At 35.0% G+C, this 7,740-nt stretch overlaps 1 protein-coding gene across 18 annotated transcripts in view; it reads left to right on the forward strand.

Annotated features, from left to right (window-relative positions):
- Positions 1–398: 398 nt before the first annotated feature.
- Positions 399–7,740, forward strand: part of LOC144978325 (uncharacterized) — a 165,986-nt gene continuing 158,644 nt past the window's right edge. For 2 of the 18 annotated variants that reach the window (XM_078924200.1, XM_078924207.1), the window contains exons 1-2: positions 533–663; positions 1,817–2,068. The gene's annotated coding sequence lies outside the window, so the exon portion shown is untranslated. The other 16 variants (XM_078924206.1, XM_078924218.1, XM_078924211.1 and 13 more) reach the window with 15 other exon arrangements.

Below are 7,740 nucleotides of genomic sequence, written 5' to 3' on the forward strand. Positions count from 1 at the left end.
ATTATCACCATCATCATCATCATCATCATCATCCTCATCATCATCATCATCATCATCATCATCATCATCATCATCATCATCATTATCATCATCATCACCATCGTCTATACAACCACAATTCCCAACCCCACCATCACCATTATCCGTAATAACATGCAATGCAGGGAATTGGGTGGGGGACTAGATATGACCGCCATTTTTATGTTGATAGCTGGCAATAATGATCAACTTAACACACACTATAAACAAAAGCAGACCGAGATAAGAAGAGAGAGAGAGAGAGAGAGAGAGAGAGAGAGAGAGAGAGAGAGAGAGAGAGAGAGAGAGAGAGAGAGAGAGAGAGGGGGGGGGGGGGAAGAGATCAGAACACCTACACACATATATAAAAGGACATAATCACTTCACCACCTCAGTAACTGTAGTGAGTCGTGAGTAGTAAAAGCACCGAGCAAGACACTTCGGTAATCATCGACTGTTTCCGTGAACCCGAAGGGAGGGAGGAGTATTTTTACATCAACGTTAGAGGAAACACAAGACGCCCGCCCACAGCGACTCCTCGTCCTGTAAGTAGATGTAACTATACAAGAACCGCGTCTTCGTGAGCAGTAAAGTAGTAGAGAGTGAGCCGCTTCGCAGGTGCGATACCGATGACACGAGAATAAAGTAATAACTATCTATAGTCTTACTTATACTAAACAGTTAAGTGTTTATGATATTATGCCAACCGATCGGCAATAATATTACTAGTATTCTGGTTCGAGTAAATATTATTATTATTATATCATTGTTCACCATTATAATTGCCACTCACTCTCACAACAACCATTAACCTGTTTACTCCCGTACTCTAGAAAGACATGTATATAAAAATTTGGACAGAAAACTCGTCCTTCAAATATCGATCGATTTAAATGACCCTCAACTTGGCAAAAACTCTCAAACATGGGACTTCGCGAGGTCCCAGGTTTGAAAGTTTTTTTCTCTCACAATATAAGGGTTATTTAAATTGATCGATTTTTGAACACCGAGTTTTCTGTCCAATTTTTTTAAATTCTAGTCTTTCTAGAGTACGGCAGTTAATCGAGTAAAAAGGAATTGTTGAGGCAATTTACAAGGTAGCAGATGTAATAGCAAAAACTGCTTAGTTGTCATCGTAAATAGTGTGTATGTTATAAATTATCTCGTGGAAATATAGCTGTGAGGATTTATTATACATATTTTCAGTTTTTAGATTGTTATTTTTCATTGCAGGGAACAAAAGTGTGATTGATGTAAAAAAAAAAAAAACAGGTTCCAATCTCATTGGAAGTGGAAAACCACTCTTCTATAGGACTGAATACATACCTTGTGTAAATGAACTTCTAGTTTCAGAGTGAGGATTATTCTAGTCTAAATGTATGCTGGTCGACAATAAATATCACCCATCCTCGCTCTTTACTTCGTGTAATTCTTAGAATCTGCTACTAAAATAATTATTCCACCTTATGACTCAATATGTAACTTTTTCAGTATTAGTTCATCAAAAGAATGGTTTTATTCACACTTCCAAGAATTTTGGAACTTGAAAAGTAGAAGATTTGACGTCACTACTTTTTCCCCGATTTTTACCCATTATTGCAGTAGGTTTATATTATATGTAACCAATTAATCTTGTCGCAACTGTTAATGTAATGTAAGTTAAAATCTTAAAATAATAAAACTTTACGTACATTTAAAGATTTTCGTTTCTTTAGTGCAAACTTTCATCTGAAAATTAGAAATATTGATAATATTCTCAAAAATAAATTTATTCAAAATTTGGACATTTTTTCATCAGGTGTTTTGACTTTGATATTAAATCAAAATACGTTTAGATTCCTAGCAGGGTGAGTCAAGTACTGACATCGGTTGAAATGAACTAATTTTTTTTTCTAACGGAATTCTGTGAAAGCGCATGGTAAAAGTTCAATATTTTGGGTTGTCCTATGAAAAAAGAAGATAATATTTCATGTTAGATCTTTCAACGAAAGAAAACAAGTAATTCGCATCAGTTTGATTTTCACTACTGGGTCTCGTAATTTGAACAAAGGTAAGTCTACTATTAAATGTTTTGTGTGAGCGCGTATGAGAGTTATTGGTATATATATATATATATATATTATATATATATATATATATATATATATATATATATATATATATATGTGTGTGTTGTGTGTGTGTGTGTGTGTGTGAGTATACAACCTAATAACAAATATAATCTGATTTGTAACTAAAAACAAAACAAAACAAAAAACAAAAACAGAGCGAAACAAAATACCCCCCTCGAAAAAAAAAACCAAAAAAAAAAAAAAAAACACAACTCCAACAGCAAACAAAATAAAATCAACAACTCCAACAATTACCTATTATTTATTTATTTATTTATTTATTTATTTATTTATTTACTCTATTAAGCATTCCAGTCACTGTTTTCAAGAAATGATCCTAATAGTTATGGTGCCGCTTAAAGTGATTAAAGTTTAAATTTTTTTACTCCGATCACATTTTATTGTATTTACTTCCAACATTTCTCAACTTTGAGTTGAACGTGGCTTTATTAAAAAAAACAAACAACCGAAGCTTTTATATAGCGCGATATCCTCTTAACGTGCTCAAAGCGCTATTCAACGGGTCCCTGGCCAACAGCAAAAACATGACATCTGTAACGCGATATTTCAAATTTTCCGCCAGAAACAACGCTGTTAACGGCCAGAAAGATCCGGGGTTCGAGCCCCCGTCGCCGCCGCGAAGTTTTTATTTTCTGTTGTCTTCTGGCACTTTCTTACTCACTTCATTTCTTGTTATTATTATCATAAGTGCCTGCTCCACTCACTTTTCTGAGGAAAAAAAATAGGACCCTAAAGAGTGATTTTAGAATTTACCAGTTAGCTGCCGTACCCATTTTACAGTTGAGTAAGGTGTGAAATGTGAGTAAAGAGCCTTTTCCAAGGATTCACCTGTTCGTCGCTCAGAGCGGGATTCGAACCCCGCTCCTTCCAATCAGAAGGCGAGTGTCATATCACATGCCCACATAGCGGTAAATCGTTGCCATCGTTAACTTTGAGCCTGACTGTAGCCTTCGTTAACTTAATGCTTGGCACTGACCAAAAAATGACGTCAAACGACAAGGCTTTGGCCGCAAAAGAAAACAAATCGTGAGTTGTATTCAATAGTCCCATCAATGGAATCACTTGTTTCCTTGCGCACAAAACTAAAAAAATGACGTCAAACTATAAGTCCGAGAGGGTTCTAGTGTCAGGCTATATGTTAATGATGGCTACAGCCTGACACTAGAACCACTAAGAATTATAGTCTGACGTCATTTTTTAAAGGTTTTTGTAGCGTCTAGTAAGTTATCGTTAGTAGAGCTCAAGGAAACAAGTGATTCCATTGGTTGAACTGTTGAATACCACTCACGATTTGTTGTCTTTTGTGGCCAAAGACTTGTCTTTTGACGTCATTTTTTAGTCAGTGTCAATTAAATGACCCTCATCTTGGTAAAACTTTCAAACCTGGGACTTCGCGAAGATTAGTGTATTGTTATTCTTTTAAACTGACATCTGAAAATGTCATTTGTTTTGTCTATGTATATGATTTGATCATTTTTTAACACTGACTTTTATGTGTACATATATAATATATATATATATATATATATATATATATATATATATATATATATATATATATATATATATATATATATATATATATATATATATATATATATATATATATATATCCTTTCTTTAAAAAATATAGCATTGTGGAGAACATTGTGCTTATTTGAGTCAATAAAAAAAATGATACGGCGCACAACTCTACTGAAAGATTTGTCAATTAGAAATGTATTTTTTACAGATAGATAAACAGATAACTTGATTTCCTTTTATAATTTAAAGTCAGTTTGAAAGTTCGTTGAGTCAAACAGATATCATGAAATATGTACCGACCACACTAAGACTCTCAAATTCAACTAATTTTGACACCGTAAAAAGTTGTCAGTTTGCGTCATCTATTTATGACATCAAGTATTATTATTACTTCCGTTGTGTTGTTGATTTAGCGGTGATCAGTGTTGTTATGTAAGAGTATGTCCTAATTGCGTGCATGTTTGTGTGTGTGCGTGTGTGTGATTGTGTGTGTGTGTTGTGTGTGGTGTATACATGTGTGTGTGTGTTGGCCTTTTTCAGCAAATCGTGGCATTCATAGTGATATTATTCACTTGATCACATGAAGGTATTCGGATTTACACAAATTTTAAACAAGTTTCACCGATTAACAACGTCTACTAATATTACTGCTGATATTACGGTCGTTTTTATGCCATCGATGTGATAATTATTGCCCTGGGAAATATAATTTAGTTAAACGTTGTCGGCAAACTGTCAATTGTATCTGTCTAGCTTCTAGCCCGAACAAACTTGATATTATTCGCGTCTGCTTCAGATTTTCATTTGACCTCACATAAGTTAGGTAAAGGGAAGATATTCCGAAAGCTCCTACATCCCCAGTATTCTTTCAATTTGTATTTTCACCCTTGATCTTTTGTCAGGCGTTTATTTATTCAATTTGTCATCATATAGAAGCATTTTTAAAACTCTAGAACAAACCTTGATTGCTTTGTGAAAGTTAAAAATTTCCTAATTTGACCTTTGTTTTGATTCTCGGCCGCCATTTTAATTTGTGAAGTATTGAAAGGTAGTGCAAAGCAGTCCGAGGGTTTTTTTTTCTATTAGGGTTAGTCATAATGCTAGGATGTTTATTTTCCTATTAGGGTTAGTTAAAGGTACTCTAGTTTTTACTTTTTCTTGGGGTTAGTTTAGGGAATATTATTTAAGTTGTTTCCCTTTGTAAGAGCTTTCAGAATGCCTCCCAAGTCAAGCGTGGTAAAGACTTGTGACATATTGATATTGATATCTACTGACTGATAAACTAAAATCATGCCGAATAAAGCATGGCACCGACAAGAACATCGACTAAAGTGTGCATCTAATCGTAATCAAGATAATCAAGAAAATGATTCAGGCAATATCGAATGAAAATAGTTCTTTTCCCGCGAAATTGCGGGCTTTTTACTAGTATATATATATATATATATATATATATATATATATATATATATATTATATATATATATATATATATATATATATATGTGTGTGTGTGTGTGTGTGTGTGTAAAAATGCTGTAGTTTTTAAAACATTGAGCATTTGAGCAAACTATTTAGCCTCTGAGTAAAGAAAAGGTACTACCATTATTGCTTTTTCTTTGAGATAGATTCAAACTCGTGGTCATTCAATCGATCTAAGAAAAGAATGTAAGCCATTGTCACCACTAATATACGAGTATTTTGGTCTCAGGTTCCATTTAGATGTTCAGTTAATTCCTCCACGACCGGACGCGGATATCCAGAAACTAGACGAAGAGACAACAACTCATGAAAACTTTGCGTGTAAACGAAGAAATTATCTGATGTCGTGACAGTGTTCAGTCAGTACGTCTAAATGGACCATAAGACTCAATTATGCCAATCTCCAATACATTAACACTATTATTATCAACAACCTTTAAGTCAACTCTTGCGTGAAACGAGCAATAACAAATTTCTCTTTTCACGTCCTTGAGTGTGATCTTCATTGGAGAGGTTTGATCTCAAGTTTAGATCGGGATTCGACTTTTGGCTTAACCAGTTAAATAGCGTACTATGGAGGTCATGAGGTCCAAGGTTTGAGAGTTTTTTTTGCCAAGATGAGGGTCATTTAAATCGATCGATATTTGAAGAACAAGTTCTCCGAACGTGACTTTCCAGAGTAAGGCAGTTAAGGGCTATGTGCGGCTATGTGGTCTAGTGGTATGCCACTCGCTTTCGGATCGGAAGGTCCTGGGTTCGAGCCTCGCTCGGTGCATAGTTGAGTCCTCGGAGAAGGCTCTTTACTCACATTCTCTCACCGTACTCAGGTGTAAAATGAGTACCTGGCCGTTAACAGGGTTAACTTTGTTCGAAAAATTGTAATATCGCCTAACAAGCATCATGCCCCGTCCTACATGTTAAATGTTGCTGTTGACCAGGGATCCCTTGTTAATTACTCTGAGGACGTTCAGTGGATATTGCGCTGTATAAAAGCTCAATTCTTTTTTTTTCTTGAGGGTTAATATAATTTTTTTTTTTGAAAATTGGGGAAAAAACTACCGCTGTGGGATGACATTCTTTTAAAAATATCTCTGATAATAGGTATAGATTACAAATCTGAACGGATTGTTATTCGCATTGTGTTTGGCGTAATAATTACAATATTATTGCCCTTCTGCCTTTTGGAAATCTGGAAATGTTCTCAATCGCTGCAAGACGAACTTGCGTTGCGTTGTGGGAAGAGAGAAGAAAAATAATAAAACATTTAGAATAACTCTCCATAATTAACAGATTAGTTAGGGATGTATGGATGACTTTTATTTTCATCACAATTCTTATTACTTTTTGTTTGCAATGTCCACTAAACGTGCTCAAAGCGCTTTACAAGGGCTAATTGGCTAACAGCAACACTTAACTTATAAGACGGGACACGACACCTGCTATCAATATTTACAATTTCGGACAGAGACAATGCTGTTAACGACCAGGTACTCATTTTACACCTGAGTACGATGAGAGAATGTGAGGAAAGAGCCTTTTCCAAGGACTCAACTATGCGCCAAGCGGGACTCGAACCCGTCCGATCCGAAAGCGAGTGTCATACCACTAGACCACATAGCCGCACAAATAGATGCAAAAGATGCTGTGAAAGTTGAATAAGATAAGATATAGAATAGGACACCAAAATCAATCAAACAATTTAAACATCCTTTCCAATTTCTCACAAAATGTTGAATATTTTACATACAAGAAAACAAAAACATCCATTCTCACATCTAGTGAACAATGAGGCTTTAAAATGTGTCGCTTTTAAGGTTCACGCAATTTATAAGACATGGTACATAATAAGCAATATTTCTCTCTGAGATGACGGTTCTTTTCTATTCCGTTTATAACATAATGTCCCCAAGAGTAGTGTGAATGGGTGAGTCCCAATGGTTGGATATATTGTCTAAGTGGTCTAAAAGCAATTTTGTTTTTGTTTCTGCCAAACGGAATGTTGCACTCTCAAAAAAAAAAAAAGAAACCGTAAGTATAGGAAGTTTTAGGGTTATGTCTTTTTGGTCGTCGTTGTCATCATCATCATCATCGTCGTCGTCGTCATCGTCGTCGCTGTCTTCTTCTTCTTCTTCTTCTTCTTCTTCTTCTTCTTCTTTTTTTTTCTTTTTAAAAATTGAGCTTTTTATATAGAGCAATATCCATCAAACGTGCTCAAAGCCCTTTACAATGGGTCCTGGCCAAAACAACATATAACATGTAGAACGAGACAGGACGCCTGTTAGACGATATTACAAGTATTTTTCGAAAGAGACAAGGCTGCTGACGGCCAGGTACTCATTTTACACCTGTGTATGGTGAGAGAATGTGAATAAAGAGCATTTTCCAAGGACTCAAATATGTGCCGAGCGAGGTTCGAACCCAGGACCTTCTGATCCGAAAGCGAGTGTCATACCACAAGACCACATCGCCTCTTCTTCTTTATAATGACAAAAATAATAATGGTAATGTTATAAGAGTAATAATAATAATAATAATAATAATAATATAATAATAATAATGATGATAATAATAATAATAATAATAA

The sequence above is a fragment of the Berghia stephanieae genome, chromosome 8 (assembly GCF_034508935.2).
Source record: "Berghia stephanieae isolate SIO BIC M18660-M18661 chromosome 8, UCSD_Bste_1.3, whole genome shotgun sequence".
Classification (NCBI taxonomy): domain Eukaryota; kingdom Metazoa; phylum Mollusca; class Gastropoda; order Nudibranchia; family Aeolidiidae; genus Berghia; species Berghia stephanieae.